The sequence below is a fragment of the Medicago truncatula genome, chromosome 6, assembly GCF_003473485.1.
Source record: "Medicago truncatula cultivar Jemalong A17 chromosome 6, MtrunA17r5.0-ANR, whole genome shotgun sequence".
In the NCBI taxonomy this organism is placed as follows: domain Eukaryota; kingdom Viridiplantae; phylum Streptophyta; class Magnoliopsida; order Fabales; family Fabaceae; genus Medicago; species Medicago truncatula.
Genome location: NC_053047.1, coordinates 1,726,892 through 1,749,048, shown reverse-complemented (window position 1 = coordinate 1,749,048; position 22,157 = coordinate 1,726,892). Strand labels below are relative to the sequence as shown.

At 31.0% G+C, this 22,157-nt stretch overlaps 1 pseudogene; it reads right to left on the bottom strand.

Moving 5' to 3' along the window:
- Positions 1–871: 871 nt before the first annotated feature.
- Positions 872–21,361, bottom strand: LOC120580953 (uncharacterized; annotated as a pseudogene).
- Positions 21,362–22,157: the final 796 nt, after the last annotated feature.

The window sequence follows — 22,157 nt, the reverse complement described above, 5'->3', positions numbered from 1 at the left end:
AAATCGGTGAACCGGAACAGCCCAACCGGAACCAAACCAGTTTGCTACCTTATTCTTAATCTTAACCAGTAAGCCAAGTCAACTTATTTGATAATAATGCATAAAAGTTATACAGAATTGTTAACTAAGACTATATAAAAATTTTGCATTGAAAAGTGATGAAAAGTGAAATGTTCTAAAAAAGTTGTTAAAAAGTTTAATAAACTAGCTTGTATATATATTTTTTTTCCTTTATTTTTTATTTTTTATTTATACTTGCACACCTTTTTTTTATCATACTTTTTTCTAATTGGACCAGGTTAATAGTCATTCAGTACGACCAATAACAAACTTGTCAGACCACTAACCCAATTACCAGATATTTTAAAACACTGTTGGAGTTTAAACAAATAACTAAAATGATTCCCCCTTTTAACATCATAGCCTTTATGAAAAACACTACATTTAGAAAAAGAAAACATTGTAGTTAATTGATATCCCCATTTTAAAAGCATTGCATTTTGGATATTGGTTACGGAAATGTGCAATCCACTGCCTATTTATAGCTAAGGTTTCCTCCCAATGCTTTATAAGCTGCCGATGTGGGACTTATTACTATCTCTCTATTCAACTTAGTACTCTCTCTCTCTAAGCTGTTAATGAAACATTTATGCCAACATATTTCTATACTAGCAAGTAGAAAAATGTGCAATATAACCAAAAAAAGATTGCAAATACAACGAATACCAAATGTAAGATAAAATACTTGATATCATTCGTTCATTGTTCTCAATACTTTGTAAAAATCACTCACTTAGTGAAATCAGCCACCAGATAAACAGCTCTGCTATACAAACCCTTTCACTTTCTTATCTTTTGTGGTGCACTTCCATTATACAAACCCTCTCCAACACCATCCCTTTCTAAAGAAAGGCAATGTCCACTCCACAAGTCCCTTCACATACTTAACATCAGAGGACAAAATTTCAGAAATAGGGAGTAGTGGTAAGAGCTGAATGCCGAGCCAACATTCTTTCCACTCAGCAGGACCAAACCATAGACCATGTCTCTTTTGTTAGACCACAGAACACTAATAACCTTATTATTTTTAGTAAACTCTTTCTCATACATATTTCCTCCACATTTTTGCAGCAAGAATTTCCAATGATGTAAGTGTTGATGCAATGGCTGCAAGTTCAACATCTTCTTATATTATACGAATCAAGGCTGCAGAATAGTATGCATTCACGACTTCGCTAGTGCTCTCTTGAATTCAGTTAGCCCTCCAGCTCAAGAGTGTAATTTACAAAGATCGAAACACCTTAGACACGTGTCATTAGAGTTTGAATTTCTACTCAAGGTCATAAAATCCTTCATGAGTGAATCCACTTGAGTCTCATACTTTGTATCCCAAATTGGATCAATCTTAGCATGCAATGCAATTCCATAGAGAAAGTAACTTAAATGATATTGATCATTTAAGTTCCGCTAAGCCAATGCTCGATGTTTTTTTAAAATACTTTCTAACTTTTGGAATCACATCAAGGAAACAAACCTCTTCAGCTATCAATGCCGACCATGCAACCCTAGCAATAGATTTACCATAAAAGTAAGAAGAATTTCTTGTTATTTCAGATGAGTTCAAACCTTCAACATATTTCAAAAGAGCTGAAACAATTTCATCATGAAATTCTTCTTTTACACCTTTGCTTGAATGCCAAGTTATGGAAGCATGATCGGTTTTCAAAATCCATGAATCACCAACAACATTGACAAGCTCTGCATAAATGCTTTTATACTTAAAATAACTCAAAACAGTAACACAACAATCTTTCTTATACAAAAGCTGGAGATGAAGATGAAGAGGATGTGCCAACATTGTTATTAAATCACCTGAATTATGCCAGAAAATGCTTCAGAAGTGATCTCAGAAAGATGGCAACTCAACCTGATAGGTGAAGAAGCATACAAAATTCAATTTTGACCATTGTTAAATTGAAAAGTATGCTTTTGAGAGAATTATTGGAAGAAAATTAAAAGAGTGAATGGCATGGACTGTAGTGATGGAAAGAAAATTATGTAGCAAACATATTGTACTTTATCCATAATCTTCACCATCTGATAATATTTCAATTGAGTGTGGCTCAATTCGAAGCTAACTTCCATTGAATATTCTTTCAACATTGTAACCACTCTCAAATTTCACCTTGGATCCCTTAAAAAAAATGTGATTCTTCTTTTCAATTTCTTTTTATTTAGTTTTTAAATGCTTGTATATATTAATGAACCTATTTAAGAATTCTTTTTAGTTTAATATCATTGGAGTTATTAAGTTTGGGAAAGGTTAACGAGTCCCCCCGAGTACTCTTTAAATCTTTTAAATGATAAGTTTTTAATTAAAAGTTGTGTATTGAATGCATTGGAAATTGTAATAGTTGATTTTTTAAAAGAATAATTATTAAATTTAATATGCTTAAAGAGTGCCCCGGGGCTGCCTCGGGGGCACTCGTTAACAAGACTCTTAAGTTTTTAATAGTATTTTTATTTAAAAAATTATAAATAAATAATGTGTACATAAGATCATTTAAAGACTTTTTTTAGTTTACGATGGTCTTGGTAATAATGATAAATATTTTAAATAACTTTATTAATTTTGAAATTCCTCTATTAAGAGACAATGGTCTTAGTAATAATGACAAATATTTTAAATAACTTTATTAATTTTGAAATTCCTCTTTTTTTTTTTTGAAGAAGCTAAAATGGAATATATTACTGAACGCCTAAATATTTCAGCACAAGAAGTGCTAAAAACCCAGCTGAATAATATCAAATACAATCAAAGAAATCTGGGGAACAAAAACAGAAAAAAGCAAAAAAGAGAGCTACCCTGTTACATAATAATTCCTCTATTAAGAGAAGAGACAGGAAGTATAACCAAAAGGGAATGTATCTAAATCAAACAAAATATATCAATAACATTAACGAAATAAAATGAAAAAATTAAAAGAGATAAAAGGGCGTTAATTTTTCGAAAAAGCTAACCGTGCCCCCGAGCACTGGTTAAGGATATAAAAAAAGAAATTATATAATAATTAATGTATTAAAATTGTGTAATTAATTTATAATAAAGTTAAAAACAGTTTCCTTTCATGGTAATAATTCCCTTTTATGATATGTTTAACCAGTGCCCTAGAAACACCGGTTAGCAAGACCCTTAATTTTTTTTTGTCAAATGTTAATTTGTACCCTCAAGAGTACATGTTAAAGAATTTATTAAAGAAATATACACATAAAAACTCGCATTCAACTTATTAAAAGTTAATACATTATGTTTTAATACAAAATTGCCCTTTTTAAATTGTTTAACATGCGCACAAGTTAACATGACCCAATTGTTTTTAAGCCCTCAAAATTTCAAAAGTGTTTTGTATCCCATAAAACAATTGCTTAGGACAACTAGAACAAAAACAAATAATGGAACACTTAACATGTCAACATATTTCAAATATGAAAAAGAAAATGATGTTGACATATTCAAAAAGCATTCCATTATTTGATTTCCCCGTCTTTAAAGGATTGAATGTGCATTTGATTGTGTTTATGACAGTCCCCTACCTATTTAAAGCTAAGGTTTCCTCTCAATGCCATACAAGCTGTCGTTGTGGGACTTATAGTTATCTTTCTATCCAACTTAGTATATTTTTGACAAAACTTAGTAAATTGTTACTTCTTTTATTTAAAAGCTTAGAACACTTAAGAATATTTATAAGTTCATAAGACAATATTTAGTGAATGGATTTCAATGGTCCAAGTATATTAAGGCATGTTACCAAAGTTATGATTCATTGTTCTCATTGTCTTTGTGAAAAACACTCACTTAGTGAAAGTACGTAACATCTACTAGTCCCTTAAAATACTTAAAATTAGAGACCATAAAACTTCTGAAACATGAAGCAATTGGTAAGAGTTGAATGCCGATTCCACTCAGCCGGACCAAAACATAACCAGTCTCTTTTGTTAGACCAACGTACACCAATAACATTGTTCATCATTTTAGCAGCGAGAATTTCCAATATGAGTTCAGCATTTTCATATTCCATACCAATCAAAGCTGAAGAATAGTATGCATTCACTGATTCACTAGTGCTATCTTGATTTCTACCATCAGCGAACTCTGTTAGCCCTCCGGCCCAAGAGTGTAATTTATAAAGATCTAAACACCTTAGACACATGTAATTAGAGTTCGAATTTCTACTTGAGGTCATAAAATTTGCAATGAGTGAATAGGTTTGAGGCTTAATTAAATTTTATACCCCAAATTGGATCAATCTTTGTGCACTGCAATTCATTAGAGAAACTATCCTAAATGATAATGATGCTCATCATAAATTCCAAACCCGAAATCAGCACCAGTCATATTAGACCCTTGTTTAAACAATTAATGCCAACCTTGCAGCCCTGGCAATCAATTTACCATAAAAGTATGAAGAATTTGATATTATTGCAAATGAGTTCAATTATTCAACATCTTTCAAGAGAGCTGAAACAATTTCATCATTAGATTCTTCATTTACACAATTTCTTGAATGCCAAGATACAGAAACATGATCGGTTTTCAAAATCCATGAATACCAACAGCACCGACAGGCTCTCGATCAAAGCTTTTATACTTGAAATAACTCAAAACACTGAATTACAATCTTTCTTAGACAAAAGCTGAAGATGAAGAGGATGCGCTAATGATAGAGATTTGGCAAGTGAACCAAAATTATCGAAGTAATAAATAAATTCGTATCCACAAGGACCGTTGTTAATTTCTACTCGGCAATTTCTTTATCAAAAAGGATGTATAAATTTATATTGATTTTTCCTAGACAGTTGGATTGGTTTTTATAAAGTAAACGTAATAAAAGAATAAAAGTTGGTTTTAAGAATATTAGAGAGAAGTATGGTTAAGACCTTCGAATCCTCCGAAGTTCTCCTATGTAATTCGCACTCCTAGTTCAATCAACGATTATTTAGTTCAACGACAGATTAACAAAGTAACTCTACCCAATCTCTTGACCTAGAGTTCTCCCCGCAAGTAACAACTCCTTAATCTCTTAAGTGAATTTGAAACCATTGGAGATTTTAACATAACGTTAATCCCTATGTCATAACCTAATAATGATCTATCTCTAGCTTGATTACTTAGGTTAAACCTATTACCTAGATCAGAGTCAAAAGTCAGGGTTAGTGGTCATTCAATCTCTAACATCAATTTGCATATTCATAAAGTTAGGGTTAGTAGTCGATGATAAACAATACAAAAAGCATTAAACACAAAGTAATATGAATAAAAACTAGACTTTCATTGACATTCAAAGGAGTTCAATAAATTAGGGTTCCCATAGGATTACATCAGATTCATCTCAGTCTCAACCACAAAGAGATTAGTTACTCATATCTAAAGTACAAGATAACTCACATAAAAATAAGGGTTCATACATGTATTGGATGATTGACTATGAGTTGTGATGGTCTCCCACCAAATCTACAAAGCCTCCGCTCCAATTATCTCTTTTCTCTCTAAAATCGTGAACCCTTACTTTGAAAACGAACTTTTCTATTTATAAGCCTGCCAAAATTGGCCACCGAGCCCAAAATTCGGTGTCCGAATGCACTAAAACGTGTGCCCAGTCTGGAAAAATCGGTGGCCGATTTTGCATCTTCGGTGGCCGATTTTTGTCGAATCAAAAGGGAGAAAATCAGCAGCAAATTCGTTGGCCGATTTGTAAAATCGGTGGCCGAATTCTGACTTCTTCAAACTTCAATTTCTTGTTGTTTTGTAGCTTGCAGCTCCATGAATCACAATGAATATCCTTAAAATTACATGAAAAATGTCTAATAAGCTAGTAATGACTGAGTGTCATCAGTTAACATTATTGAAATACCTGAATCTTTCTTCTCAAACATAGCAACAACTGACAAAGGGTAACAAGAACTAAACCTGTCAAGAACAACTTCATTTTTAAGTTTGGAAAATGCCAGAAAATACTTCAGAAGTGATTTTAGAACGACAGTGACTAAACCTTACAGGCGAAGAAGCATACAAAATCCAAGTTTGACCATTGTTAGCCGAAAGGTATGCTTTTTGATAATTAGATTAAATCCTCCGGTTCAACAGTTGAACCAGAAAATGACCATGACCGATATGTTGATTGATTCAACTATGGTCAATTCTCGATCTTTTATAGCTATGTAGAACATCGGTTCGACCCTATTCTTTTTTTTTCATCAAAGAGATTTAATTCAACTAAAAAATTGATCAATTCAATGTATAAATTCGCCACAAAAAACTCTTCATTTGAACTACTACCTCCGACCCTATTTATAAGAAAAAGTTAATTTTTTAGATTTATTCAATAATTGATGTACCTAGCCTAGAAATAGACCAAATACATCAATTATTCAATTAATCAAAAAAGTAAATTGTTTCTTATAGGGCCGGAGGGAGTATTAAACAAACAAAAAAAATAAAAGACAAACTTAGTTATGGATCCAATACTATTGTATGGCCCGATGGCACATGAAAGAGTGTTCAAATCTCTTCTTTTGTGATCTTTTCGTTCTATTTTTTTTTTTTCCGTAGATGTCATTTCTTCTAGCATAGCTTATAGATTTCATGTATTATTCAAGAGGGAAAATGTATTCCACGAAATCCATGAAGAGTTTATTAAAGTTTATTTACATTCATTCTTCGTAGGCTATATTGGTCATGGAATATAGAAAAACTCAAATTTATTATGGGCTTCAAAATTTCTTAACTTTATTGTGTCCCAAATAATTGAGACAATAGAACAAATAGAGACAAGGAAACAAATAATTCAATTCCTTCTGGTGTCACAACCATTAGAATCCAATCTTTATAACTATGAAGTCGACACCACAAGTCAAACCGAATTATTAATTTCCCAATCTCAAAAGAAAAATATTGCATTTGCATTTGATTGTATTTGAAATATGACAGTCCACTACTTATTTATAACTAAGGTGTCCTCTAAATGCTTTATAAGCTTCCGATGTGGGACTTAATACGGTTTCTATTCAACTTTTTATATTTTTGACAGAAACTTGGTAAATTGGACTTTCAAAACACATTCAGTTCAAAACATATTATACAGGAACCTTTGATTTTTATGCATTATTACTTATTTTATTTAAAATATTAGAACACTATATATGCAATTAAGAATTATATTTCGAGTCAATGTGAAGCCGACATTCTTTCCACTCAGCCGGACCAAACCATAGACCACTGTCTCTTTTGTTAGACCAAAGTATACTAATAACCTTGTTCAATTTGGACTATCCTGAACTGTGATCAATTAACCATAAACATTTACATTTATCATATAAGAGCTTATGTACAATCTGTTTCGACAAGTGATAAAATAAAGTCAAAATGTCGTCATATAAGCTACAAGATGTTTTCATAAACAATAGTGGGGAGGTTATAGCTTATGGATATGTCATAAGCTGGTTTAAGGGGAATGCTCTATGGAATTGAAAACTTCAGCAAGCTCCTTCATGGCTTCCTCAACACTTTCAGTCCGAATGTAGAGGGAATTCGCCGACAACATGTGGCTTTTTTGGCCTCTTGCAGTTGTCTAGCAGTGACTTTTGAGCAGATACATGTCATTCATGCGTTGCCAAAACTGTTTGTTGCCTCATTTACTCTTGTGCTCCCGTCTTTCCCGCTCGGAACTTCTGAAAGAAAGGAGGATGAAGGGGATATTGCCACTTCTTTTACTTTTGCCAGACTTTTGTCAAACAAATCGATTTCTAGAGGAGGACTAATAAATTTGGTCGCATTCAACATTCATGCCTTGAAAGTGTACAATTGATAGAATTGCATTGTACAATTGTTTCTAGGCGTGTTTGGGTGAATGCATGTCATTTGTGATTTTGGATGAATTTTATTTTATTTGTGTGTACCTATTAAGATATTCGTCCCGGTAAATTTTTGTCATTCTTAATTATATATGTCAAACCGAGCAACGCCGGGCAAATACACTAGTAATTATAACGATTAGGTTAGTTTTTTTTTTTTGTTTTGAAAATAACGATTAGGTAAGGTTACGCTGCTTTCTTCACATTTTTAAACAAGATTATTTAGATTGATGTTTTCCAAAATTCTTTAGTTAGTTGAATTATATAAATGTTGGATCCCTGATTCAGGGGTGCAGAATTTAAATTTGTTAAATTTGTTTAAATCAGGGTTCCAAAATTTGTTTTTTTAGTAGAGGCTAAATATTTACCCCAAAGGTGAAAATTAGTAGAAAGTTACCACTGCAATTGCAATGTTTGCAATGTATATGCCTTAAAATTATATTAGCAACAACAACGAGACAGTATCAATGTTGCATGAAATAAACATATTAATTAATCTTGCTCATTAGTAAAACATTGTAATAGAAAATAAGCCTCAATTTTTGTGGCCTCAAAAAATTTAATAATTTTATTGTGTTGCCATAATTTGAAAAAAATTACTCAAGACAACTGGAATGGAAACAAATATTTGAAATGATTTCCCACAAAAACAACTTTTAATTTATGAAAAATCAAAAGGACGTTTGTGGGATCCATCACCTCAAATATTTGATTTATCCAACTTTTAAACGCATTGCATAGGTGCTTGGCATTTGATTGTATTTGGAAACTGTGCAGTGCAATACCTATTTATAACCAAGGTTTCCCTCTCAATACTAACTAAGGTTCTCTTTTTGATATGAAATTGGAAGCAATGGTAAGAGCAGAATGTCGAGCTTACAACCAGCTTTCCAGTAAACAGGACCAAACCATTGATCACTGTCTCTTTTGTTAGGCCAAAAAACACTAACAACCTTATGGTTTTTAGTAAATTATGAGAGTAAGATATAAATACAATTAATATTCAAAACTGGCCAATCCTAGTGAATATTGTGTAGCCCGATGGATCATGAAAGAGTGAGAAATCTCCTATTTTTTGTGATCTTTACGTTCTCTTTTTTCTTATATGTCATCTCTTCTAGATAAACACGTGCTTCTTCGGTTAATGGTTAGATTCCATGTATTGTTAAGGAGTTGTGTTATGTATACACACAAAAATCGGATATACAAATTTTGTGTATGAGAAATATATGCCTTATCGTTAAGTTAAAAGTTTTTATATGTCTAGGTTTCGTGATGGGAATTTTCTTTTACAAATTCTTCGAATATATTTTCATTCCTTTTCTTTCTGTTTTATTATGTCTTTGGTGGTCAAAATACAAACTTGCCTTATCTACTATTGACATAAACATATAAGCATATGCCACAATAAAAAATAAAAAAAAAGTATTTCAAATTCTCTTAATTATAATATAATTTACAAATTAAAAAAGACATTTTCTAAATTTTTAGATGTATTTACTACTTGATCGTACCTGATCAAAAATGGACTACCTGTGCAGTTTATACGCGGTGTTTGAATGCCTTTGATGGTTGACTGGAAGAGCGGGAGGTGTGTACCTGCAGACACACCGACACTCAAGTCAGTATTGAGTCAAAATGGGGGGGTGAGAGAGTAAGAAGATTCTAACCTTGTGGACCGCTGAGAGTCCCCTTTATATAGAGAGTGAGTGTTGCATGGCCGTTGTCTGACACACGTGTGACTTGTCGATTACGGATTGGGAATCGTAACTGATGAGCGAGTTTCGCATGGAGATGATGATTTTTCTGGTTTATAACCATTAAATAAAGGTCTTGTTATTTTATTTTTTTTTAAATTTAAAAAATTCTTCTTAACGAATTCCCTCATAATACTATTTAAAGATCCTAAATTCATAAATTAAATTTTCAAAAAATCAAATTTGTAGCATTTCTCTAAATAATTATCGGGGTCTATTGGTTGTGGACTCCGGTTGTCTGTCTTGGAGGTACCGGAGATACATGATCTAGTGGGGATATTTTATTTTTGGTTTTGAAATTGTTATTAGAATTTTATTTTAACAAACACTAGTTATATTTAGAAGAATTTAATAAAAATAAGCTAAAACATATATTTATACTCGTAAACTTAATTCAATTAATATGAACAATACATAATATACACAAACTTCAAGTTGAAATCCCAACCCACTAAAAAAAACCATAAAGTAAGCCCCAAAATATTTGAGGCCTCTTGTGTCCCTTATAATAGATAGACAAATTTCTTTAAGGCAACTAGAACCAAAGTAAAAACACATTTTTGGAAATACCATCCCGTCCAACATTATTTCTTTTAAAAAAGAAAAAAGCAACACAATGTTGAAATGGAGGATCCCCAAATATTTGCTTTCACCAACTTATTGACATTTGGTTGTAGTTTAAATTTGCAGTCCACTACGTATTTATTTATAGCTATGGTGTCCTCTCGATGCTTTATATGTTGTCGATGTGGGACTTAATATTGTCTCTCTATTCAACTTTGTATATTTTTGACAGAAACTTAGTAAATTCGACTTCAAGATTTAGCCTCAATAAGTTTCTCTTTTTAGTATATTTGATTTGATTTCTATGCATTATTACTTCTTTTATTTAAAAGCTTAGAACACTATATAATAACAAGATTTGGATGAAACTAACATAGATACAATCGAAACACATTCACTTTCTTGTCAACACTTAACTGCCAGGAAACATTGAAACTGATAAACATATTTGCAATATCAAAACTAAAATTCATTAAAAAGTGAAATGTAAGAGAAAATGCTTGACATCATTGATTCACTGTTCTCAATTACTTTGTAAAAAACACACACTTAGTCAGTTCAGCCACCAAATCATCATCTTTCAGCCCTAGCAATTTATTTACGATAAAAGTATGAAGATATAGTTGTTATTGCAGATGAGTTCAAACCTTCAACATCTTTCAAAACATGTTCAATTCAAAACATATTATCAAGGACTTCATGACTTAGGCTGAATAAGGTTCTTGTCTCAAAATTGGATAATTTTTTTCACATACTTAAGAGATAGGAAGAAATGGTAAGAGCTGAATGCCGAGCCGACATTCTTTCCACTCAGCAGGACCAAACCATAGACCACTGTCTCTTTTGTAAGACCAAAGAACACTGATACTTTTAGTAAACACTTTCTCATACATATTTTCTCCTTTCAAGGCTGAGTTCAGCTTCTTCATATACCATAGTAACCATACCAGTCAAGGCTGCAGAATAATATGCATTCATTGCTTCACTAGTGTTCTCTTGGTTTCTTCCATCAGTGAATTCACTTACCCCTACAGCCTAAGAGCGTAGTTTACAAAGCTCAAAACATCATTGACGTGCGTAATTTGAGTTTGAATTTCTACTCAAGGTCATAAAATCCTCAATGAGTGAATAGGCTTGAGGCTTATACTCTCTACCCCAAATTGGATCAATCTTTGCAAGCACTGCAATTCCAAAGAGAAAGTATCCTAAATGATAATGATGGTCGTTATTAATTCCAAACCCGAAATCAACACCAGTATTATTAGACCCTTGTTTGGCTATAATAGCTCCCCATTTCTTACCATAGAGAATTCCATTTCTATGAAAAGTTTCACTCAAATACTTTCTAACTTTTGAAATCACATATACAAATGTATTATCTAACTTTTTTTGTTTTAACCCCCCTAAACAAATTTATTGTCAATTTAGTCATTAAAATACATAAGAGATTATTTCGTCCTTATTATTTGGTTTTAGTCATTGTCACATTTCAGATGAAGTTCATGTTGTTTTCTAAGATACAATCAATCTATATATTAAAGGGACTAATTCCATATAGATAAAATATTATAGGGACTAAAATACAAAATAACCAGGACCAAAAACAACTTTTTCCTATTCAACAAGATTTTATATAGGGACTAAAAAAGTGTATTTTTTTTAAAGGAAAAAGTGTATATTATAAGGACTGAAATATTAAGCTAAGAAAGATATATCAAACTGCGAAAAATTTCAGCAAAGGAAATTTACATCTTAACATTGGCTTGAGGTATTGTAGATGTTATTGTTCTCGGAATCCAGAACAGAAAATTCACTATATTGGAGATTTTTTAATTGAGTGAGGCTTAATTCACCAATGTTCTGATTATTGATATAAGATTAGGCTTCTGGACTAGTATACCAACACCAAAACAAAATAAAATACCGCAGAAGTAGAGAACAATAACATCTGCGAAGTAGACTGAAATTTTAGCATCTAAGAATAATAACACCAAAAAAATAGAAATATATAAACATGTAATTAATTATATTTTAAACTTTTGGATCGAAAATTCTCCAATGTTAAACTCAAAAAGTAAAAATATATCAATACGTAATTTCTAAAATTTTAAACTTTTGGATGGAAAATTCTCCAATGTTAAACTTATAACAATAATACATGATACAAAATTAGTTTTAGACTTTTTAGAGTAATCAATAATACAAGAGCTCCTTTGTATGCTAGAAGTGCATCATTCATCTTTTTATATGTTATAAGTATTTCTAGCAAGTTCATTATGATGATACAAAATCAATGTTATACTATTGTTAAATGTGTACTTTCAATGGTTAATTTTAGGACACTTAATAACTTATATCAATAATTTTATCACACTTATAATAAGAAATTACCTAATTGAAATTGATGAGACACACAATAATTTTGACAATTGATATCTCAGCTAGGCTGGTACCTCAAAACATCGTATGTCAAATGCAACTATTGATAAAAAAAAGAACAACAAAACAAAACAAAAAAAGATAAGTGGGCCACATGATCCTAAATTTGTCTCAGGTGGGTTTCATGACTTTGAATGCGTCTCCCACAAGGTGTGCAAAATATGATCACCAAAACAGAGTACAATAAAAAGTCATTGATGCTTAAAAACGAGCACCGAAGTAAAGTAACGGAAAAATAAGAAGATTACAGATTAATGCCCATACAAGATATGGGATGTCGCCACCATTTATGATAGCTAAAAGCAAAAGTAAGCATATTTGACCCTCTCTTCTAAATAAAGTGAATATGCAACCTTCTGATGAAAAACCTTGTTGTTCCTTTCCTTTTAAATAATTCAGACACAAGCCAGCCAGATTACCCGAAAAAAAGTGTGTGAAGAACGCAGTAACCCAGTCATATGTCCAAATTGATAAAAGTGATTCCTACTCCAGGATGGAGCGATAAAGGATAAGTGAAGCCATTGCAAAACCGCAGACCAAACGTTGCTAAAAGGGTCGCAACGAAAAAGGAGATGGTCTGACTCAAATTCTGAATGCAACTTATTAAACAAACACAAATAGACAGAAAGAAAAAGAGACACAAATCAATTATATTGGTTCCTCCCACAAACCGAGAGCAATCAAATCCATCAAATCCTCTTTCACTTCCAAGTGATTTCCACTATAATCACTAAAGATAAAAATAAGTACACAAACAATAAATTTCCAAATAATCAAACACAAACAAACAAAAACTTTTAATACTCAATCACAACTGAATCTATTTAATTAAATAAAAAATTATTTGATATTACACTCTAATTCAATCTTTTATTTGATTAAGCTAGAATTTAAGAAGTCTTATCTATAACCATTTTGCTTTTTATTAAAAAACATAATAGAAATAAAAATATTTGAATTAATTATGTGTCAAAAATCATTTTACTTTTATAAATAAAAACAAAATAAAACAACATTATAAATAATTGAATTAATTTCCTTCCTTAAAATGATTTTGTTTTTTGGTTAAAGTGCACTTTTTTCCCCCTAACTTTTAAAAACTTGCAATTTTGACCCCCTAAGTATAAAAACTACAATTTTGGCCCCCTAAGATTTAGCCCCTTTGCATCTTTGGTCATTTTGGTCAATTTTGACCGGTCAATGCCTACGTGGCACACCACGTGTGTAATTGTTAAATTAAAAAAATTAAAAAAACATTTTAAATTAAATAAATGAAAAATTAAATTAAAAAAATAAAAAAAAATAAGAAAAAAATAAAAAACCATTAAATCGTTCTCTATCGTTGAAGAGAACAAAAGATGGAAGAAAAAAAAAACTTTTGAACAGTGCTGGTGAGGATACATACTGTCAATTCCTAGTTGATCCACAGCAACCACAAACTGTTGATGGAGCTCGACAGACCAAACAACCCGAGGCTTCTTTAGTGTTGACGAGTCATCTCTATCGTCACCTTCCTCTTCATCATCCCTTCTCTTTCTCGAGTTTCTCCAATTTCCTTCATTAGCAGAAGACGAATAATCAGCATCATCAGATGCCTTTGGATGTCAATATCCCTCATCAGCACTGCCTGATTGCTCCATATCTTTCCACTCGTTCTTTTTCTTCCGAACCACATGCTGCCATATGTTCTTCAAAGCCTCAATACTAACAGGCTTAATCAAGTAATCACAAGCACCGTGTGTTACACCCTTCATAACAACACTTTTACCATCATCATCATACAGAACATTTTAGTCTCAAATCTCAATCACAATACACTCAACTAACAAATCTAATCATCTAAGTTAAAAAAACAAAAAAACCAATATTTTTTTAATTTAATTTTTCATTTATTTAATTTAAAATGTTTTTTTTAATTTTTTTAATTCAATAATTACACATGTGACGGGGACAAAATTATAATTTTTGAACTTAAAAAGCCAAAATTGCAAATTTTTAAAAATTAAAGGGGAAAAAATGCACTTTAGCCTTGTTTTTTTATAGAAAAACAAAATCATGGATAACGCAAAAAATTATATCAATTATTATTTGGTTACTCCATTTTGACTGCATTGCAATTGCATTTGATTGTATTTTAAACTGGTGCATTCCCCTACCCATTTATAACTTAGGTTTCCTCTCAATGCTTTATAAACTGTCGATGTGGGACTCAATAATGTCTCCCTACTCAACGTTCAGTTTAAAACATATTATCCATGTACTTCTTGATTTTTCTTAATTTTAGTAAACTCTTTCTCATACATATTTCCTCCTTATTTCACATGCCACCACATTTTAGCAGCAAGAACTTCCAATGACGCAAGTGTTGATGCAACGGCTGCGAATTCCGCATCTTCATATACCATAGTAACCATACCAATCAAGGCTGCGGAATAGTATGCATTCACTGCATCACTAGTGCTCTCTTGATTTCTACCATCAGCGAATTCTGTTAGCCCTCCGGCCCAAGAGTGTAATTTATAAAGATCGAAACACCTCAGACACGTGTAATTATTGTTAGAGTTTCTACTCAAGGTCAGCAAATTTGAAGAAAGGGATATCTAAGGTTACAATCAGATCATTATAAGTATGCTTCATTGCCTTCTTCACATTTTATAACAAAATTATTTAGATTGATGTTTTGCAAAATTCTTTTAGTTAGTTGAATTATATAAATGTTGGATCCTTGATTCAGGTGTGCAAAAATTAAATTTGTTTAAAAATTTACCCCTAAGTGAAAAGTAGAAAGTACACACTGAAATTGCAATGTATATGCGTTAAAATTATATTAGCAACAACACCGAGAGAGAATCAATGTTGCAAGAAACAAACAGACAAATTCCTCAAGACAACTGGAACAAGATCAAAAATTTGAAATTATTACCCACTAAAACAACTTTTAATTTATGAAAAGCTAACAACTTCAAATATTTGATTTCACTCCAGTTGCATTGATTTAATGCATTGCATTTGCAACCGGTTGTATTTTGAAAGCATGCAGTCCAATGCTCATTTATAGCTAAGATTCCCTCTCAATGCTATATAAGCCGTCGATGTGGGACTTATTACTATCTCTCTATTCAACATACTATATTTTTGGAATTGCAAAACACGTTCAGAACAAAACATGTTACACAAGGCCGGACCAAACCATAGAACACTCTCTTTTGTAGGACCAAAGAATACTAATTACTTTTAGTAAACCCTTTCTCATGCATATTTCCTCCTTTCAAGGCTGCGAGTTCAGCATCTTCATATACCATAGTAATCAAGGCTGCAGAATAATATGCATTCATTGCTTCACTAGCGCTCTCTTGATTTCTTCCATCAGTGAATTCAGTTAGCCCTCCAGCCCAAGAGTGTAGTTTACAAAGCACAAAATACCTTAGAGTTCGAATTTCTACTCGAGGTCATAAAATCGGCAATGAGTGAATAGGCTTGAGGCTTATATTTTCTACCCCAAATTGAATCAATCTTTGCAAGCACTGCAATTCGATAGAGAAAGTATCCTAAAATTTAGGACCTAAATGATAATGATGGTCGTTATAAATTCCAAACCCGAAATCAGCACCAATGCCAAACAAAGTGCAGGGACCAATGCCAAACAAAAAAAAGTGCAGGGACCAATGCCAAAATCTGATGAAAGTGCAGAGACCAATGACACATTTAAACCATAATTTATTTACTTGAAGGGTTCATTGTGTTCTTTACATTTTTAATATAAAATTATTTAGGTTGATGTTTTCCAAAATTCTTTAATTCGTTGATCTATATTCATAAGAAAATACACTTAGTAAGTTCGGTTGGTAGGAACATTATATAACATATATAGAGGTTGAGGTCAAACCCCAAACATCCACTTTTTTTTATCTTAAATACGAATTTCTATCCACTAAATTATTTGACAATAAAACACAATTGTTTCGAAGAATTCAAATTTAAATATTAACTTAAACAATTCTTGATCAACGGTCCAAGAAATTAGCAAAAAGTTGTGAGTTGGTGTGAATGTGTCTGGTGATGTTGGGCGCAATGTTAGACTAAAGTTTTAGCTCAAACTCAACATTGGTTGTTTTATGATAGAAATAGTTGAATTCTGCTCTTTATCCAAATGATTTTGCTCATTTTTAAAGTAAATGATCAAAATACTGAACCTCCCAGAGCGTGAGTTAAGTCACGTTGGTTTCTTTCATATATTACTATATGTTGCTATCATTCTTATAATAATCACTGAAGCTATTTCTTTATGTGTTTACTGTTTATTTATACTTAATTATCAAATTACGTAATACCTAGGCATATTATGGATCACAGGGAAAGCATTTGTACTATGCATGCTATCTAGCGATATATTCCTATTTTATTTGTATTTTCACATCAGTTTACTATTCGGTTTATTGCACTTTGTACTTGAGTGTTTTGGTTGACAAGCTCTCTGTTTCTATCTCAGGTACATGATACTAGCAACAACAACAGTATCGTGTTTTTCTGTTGCTCACTACCCATGAAAACCAACGTGAGTTAACTCACGTTGGGATTTAAATGCTAACTCACGCAAAGGTAATATGGACATTTACTTTGAGAATGAGCAAAGCTGTTTAGGTTCAAAATTTGAAATAGTTTTTGTAAATTTAGTGTTGGGTCATGAGAAGTGTCTAGAGGATCATATCTGTTATGAACAACTTTTGGAGGAGAATTACTCTAAAAAGGACCTAAAAGCTACAACTACACTATTCTAAAAAACTAATTCTTCACTCATTCATTTCACAATGATTACAATGACAAAACCATTATTTATAGCATTGACATTTCAATGACTCATCACAAAGGATCTCTCTAGATCATTCTAGAAAGCATGACTCATTCACCTAAAAATATAACTTCAACCTATTCTATTCAATTGGGCCTAACTTAGGTCGTTACAATCTCCTTGAGTTTTGAACAATCATACCAATGAATCGACACAATTTTTTTATTCAAAAGCTTAAAAGAGTTTATTTGAGTTTATCTACTATTGACATAAACATATAAGCATATGCCATAATAAAAAAAGTATTTCAAGTGTTCTTAATTATAAAATCATTTACAATTTCTTAATTATATATATATATATATATATATATATATATATATATATATATATATATAATGTATAATATGAGAATGACTATCTTATATGAGAATGATTATCAACCATTAGATTCAAAATAAATGGTTGACATTAAAAAGTCACATATACCTCACCTTATTAGATCAATTCTCATAAACTCATTTCCTTTTTCATCTTCTTCTCCCCACCATGTGTCTTACCAATCAATTGTGAACATTTCATCTTCTTCTTCTCTCACCCACCATGTGCTGCAAAATTGATTTTCCAATCTTATTGATACAAAGCCTATTAACAATAGAAATCGTAAGAAGTCTTCTGTTTTTTTAACCATCTAAAAAGCTTTTTTTTTTTTTTTTATGTTTTACTTTGTTATCCAATGTAATACACTTTTTTCCTTTTTTCTTTATTTGTTCGTAGCATTCCTTGTGCAAGGGAAAGGGAAGTAAATGGTGCGAAGCAATCGTTGTGCCATCTCCAACAAATTTTTACCAAGTGAAAAACGTTAGGCTTCCCCTTATATTTTCTGGAAGAAAAAAAAAGTAGATTAATAAATAATAAACAAGTAAAAAATAAAAAACCCTAATAAAAAATATATTTTAATCTCGACCACTACATATTCTTAGTGCTCCTGCTTCATGCCACTAAACAACGTATTCCAGAAAGCAAATTTATTCTTGTTTTATAAAATTAATTGAAGAAAATGTTTTTTTTTTTCGACTGATAGAAGTAAAAAATGTTAAATTGACAAAAACAAATCATTTTGGGCACTCAAAATTTCATAACTATTTTCTGTCCCATAATTGGGACAAATTGCTTAGAACAACTGAGATGAAAACAAAATAATTAAAGTAGTGATTCCCCATAAGAACATCATTTTGTATATATAGATATACAAAAGCTATATAATGTTTGTACGGGCAACATCACCACCTTAAACATTTGATTTTACCATTTTTTAACCATGTAATTGATAGTAGTTGGAACGTACCTTTTTATATCAAAGGTTTCATCTCAATGCTATATAAGCTGCCGATGTGGGACTTATTACTATTCACTTTATAATTATATAATTTGGTCAATTGGACTTGCCAAACACGTTCAGTTCAAAACATATTATAAAATGACTTCATGATTTAACCTCAATAAGATTCTCTTTTTGGTATCTTTTCTATTCATGTGTCTTATTAAGGTTCTCATATGGAAATATGTAATTGTGAATGAGAGCCTTTGATTTCTATACAATTAAGAATTATATTTGAGGCAATATATGCTAACATATAGTTATATATTAGCAAGTAGCAACATGTGCAGTATAACCACAGATGACAAAAAATCCAACAGATAACATAAAGGAAATGTAAGAGAGAGTGTTTGATATATCATTGTTTCATTGAAACTTATGGATTTTTCATCCTAATGCAAAAACTATGCTATATATTTGCTAATCAAACCGAAAAAAGTTAATGTGAATGATTGCTTTCACACTATATCATATTCATTGAAACTTATGGATTTCTTGTTTCAGATATCTACTGTTTTGCTGCTGCATATTGTTAAATTAAAATTTCTTCAATGTTAATATAGACATTATATTTGGATGATTTAACCAATTCAACGAGAAGAAAATACACAATTAATTAATATAACATTTTTCCAAGTTACAATGATAGTCCAAATAGATCACGGTTGATGATGGATGATAAAGTTTTCTACTAAATAACTAGTAATGTATCTTTCTCTCTTAAAATTTTAGAGAGAAGATCAAAAGAGAGATAAAATGATAAAATCAAGAGAGAGAAGGGGTGAGAAGAAGAGAATAAGAGATGGAGTAGGATGCAAGTTCATATTGATCCCTTCAACAAAAAACACAAGTGTAAAGATGTTTTAACATATCTATCAAAATAGACATAAACGAATTTTATATGTCAATAAGGGAAATTTTATATGTCAATAAGGGAAATTTTACGGTGTAAAATGCAAAGCGAAATCAAATATATGTATTTATTGATGGCAGTTGGCTATATGAGTTGGCCGAAAATGTTGGTATTCCACAATCATCCATGTAGAGTTGTTAGTTTTGTATCATGGTTTAACGTTCAGTTAGTTGGCATCATTATACGGCAATCATCAGTAATGTGCAGATCTATTGCCGTAAAATTTATTTTTCACGTTTTTTTGTCAAAAAAATTAGTTTCAAAAATTTTAATTTTCAAAGTTTTTTCTTTTAAAAAAACGAATATTTTTGTAAAAGAACAAGAAAATAACTTTTCAAAAAAAAAAAAAAAGTTCTTGGAAAAATTTGAGAATTATATGTTCAAATTTTTTTTTAAAATATTGACAAATTTATATTCGGATTTTATTTAATTAAACAATTTTCCATTTTTTTCATATTTCAAAAAATTATATTTTTAAAAAATTTATAATCGGAAGTTTTTTTATGAATTTTTTTATTTTTTAAAATCATTTTCAGATTTCTTAATTTCAAAATGTTTTTTAAAATTTAATATTATGTGGCATGCCACGTGTCAAAAGTTGCACAGTCAGCAACTACCACGTGGGCAAAGTCATGCCACTTCAGCTGAATAGTGGGGTCAGGGACTATTTTCAAACAAAAAAAATTTTGCAGGGATCAAAAATCAAAACTGGACCAAATTACAAAGACAATTATCATATTTAAGCATATATATAATATAGTAATTATAATAGTTAACAATTACGTTTACTCATTGGTAAATGGTTGCAATAAAAAGTAAGCTTCAAAATTTGTAGGGACGTCAAAACTTCATAATATTATTGTGTCCCATTATATAATAGAGACAAAATTCACAAAACAACTAAACTGATTGAAATGAAAACAAATTTTTGAAATAATCTCAATCTCAAAGTAAAATAGCTTTTAAATAAGCAAAATGACATTAGATTGAAATTATCTTCAAAGATTTGATTTATTCAAATTAAGTGCATTGAATCTGCATTTGGTTGCGATTTAAAACGTGCAGTCCACTACCAGTTTATAGATAAGGTGTCCTCTCCATGTTTATAAGCTACCGATGTGGGACATATGTAAGAGAAAATGCTTGATATCAATGATTCATTGTTCTCTTGTATTGGGACATATAAGCACATTTTAGCAGAAAGAATTTCCAATGATGTAAGTGTTGATGCAACATTTGCAATTGATGCAAGTTCAGCATCTTCATACCAATCAGGGCTGCAGAATAGTATGCATGCCCAAGACTGTAATTTATAGAGAAAGTATTCTAAATGATAATGATGGTCATTATAAATTCAAAACCCAAAATCAGCACCAGTCATATTAGACCCTTGTTTAAAGAATTAATGCCAACCTTGCAGCCCTGGCAATCAATTTACTATAAAAGTAAGAAGAATTTGTTGTTATTGCAGATGAGTTCATACCTTCAACATCTTTCAAAATAGCTGAAACAATTTCATGAGATTCTTGTTTAACACCTTTGCTTGAATGCCAAGTTACGGAAACAGGATCGATTTTCAAAAGCCATGAATCAGTTGTGCAATCCATTTTTATTATGATAACTTTGAGAGTGAGAGCCGTATTTTTTATGACATGTGAGAATTAGACTCAGATCCACGCAGACGTTAGTATGGATGTTGAAGTTATATTTTAATACACATTGTCAATGTTCCTTAGTTTTGACTCGAGTTAAATTTTGAGAGTAAGATCTAAATATATTTTAACATTCAAAAACGCCAATTTACCGATTGGTTCAACTATGGTTGATTCTCAGTTTTTCATTTTGATGAGAATGAGATTCAACCTGACAAGAAAATTGGTCAATTCAATACATAAATAACAAAAAAAAATTGATTTATTTCATTTGATGTCTAACTATTTGAGTTACGCCATTCTAATTATTCTCAGTCTCAGATAGTAAATGTGAACTTACAAACAAAATAAATAAAGACAAACTTAGTTATCGATCGTTGTGTGGACAGATGGACCATGAAAGAGTGTTCCATCAAATGCAGCATCAAAATAAATAAAGACAAACTTAATTATTCTCGTCTTTTTTTAAGATCTTCACTTTCTACTTTTTCTTTTATGTCATCTCTTCTGGATAAACAAAGTGAGACTTATGAATGGTCTCATGAAAGTGTTCTAAGAGAAAATTAAATCAGTAAAAGAAAAATATTTTGCCATTCATTATTGCACCTAATATTTAGTATAATGGTTTATTTTAAGGGTTAAATATGTTTTTGGTCCCTATAAAATTGGGAAATTCTGAGTTTAGTCCTTATTTAATTTTAATAGGTTTTTTAGTCCTACAAAAAAAAGTATTTCTAATGTTAGTTCCTAT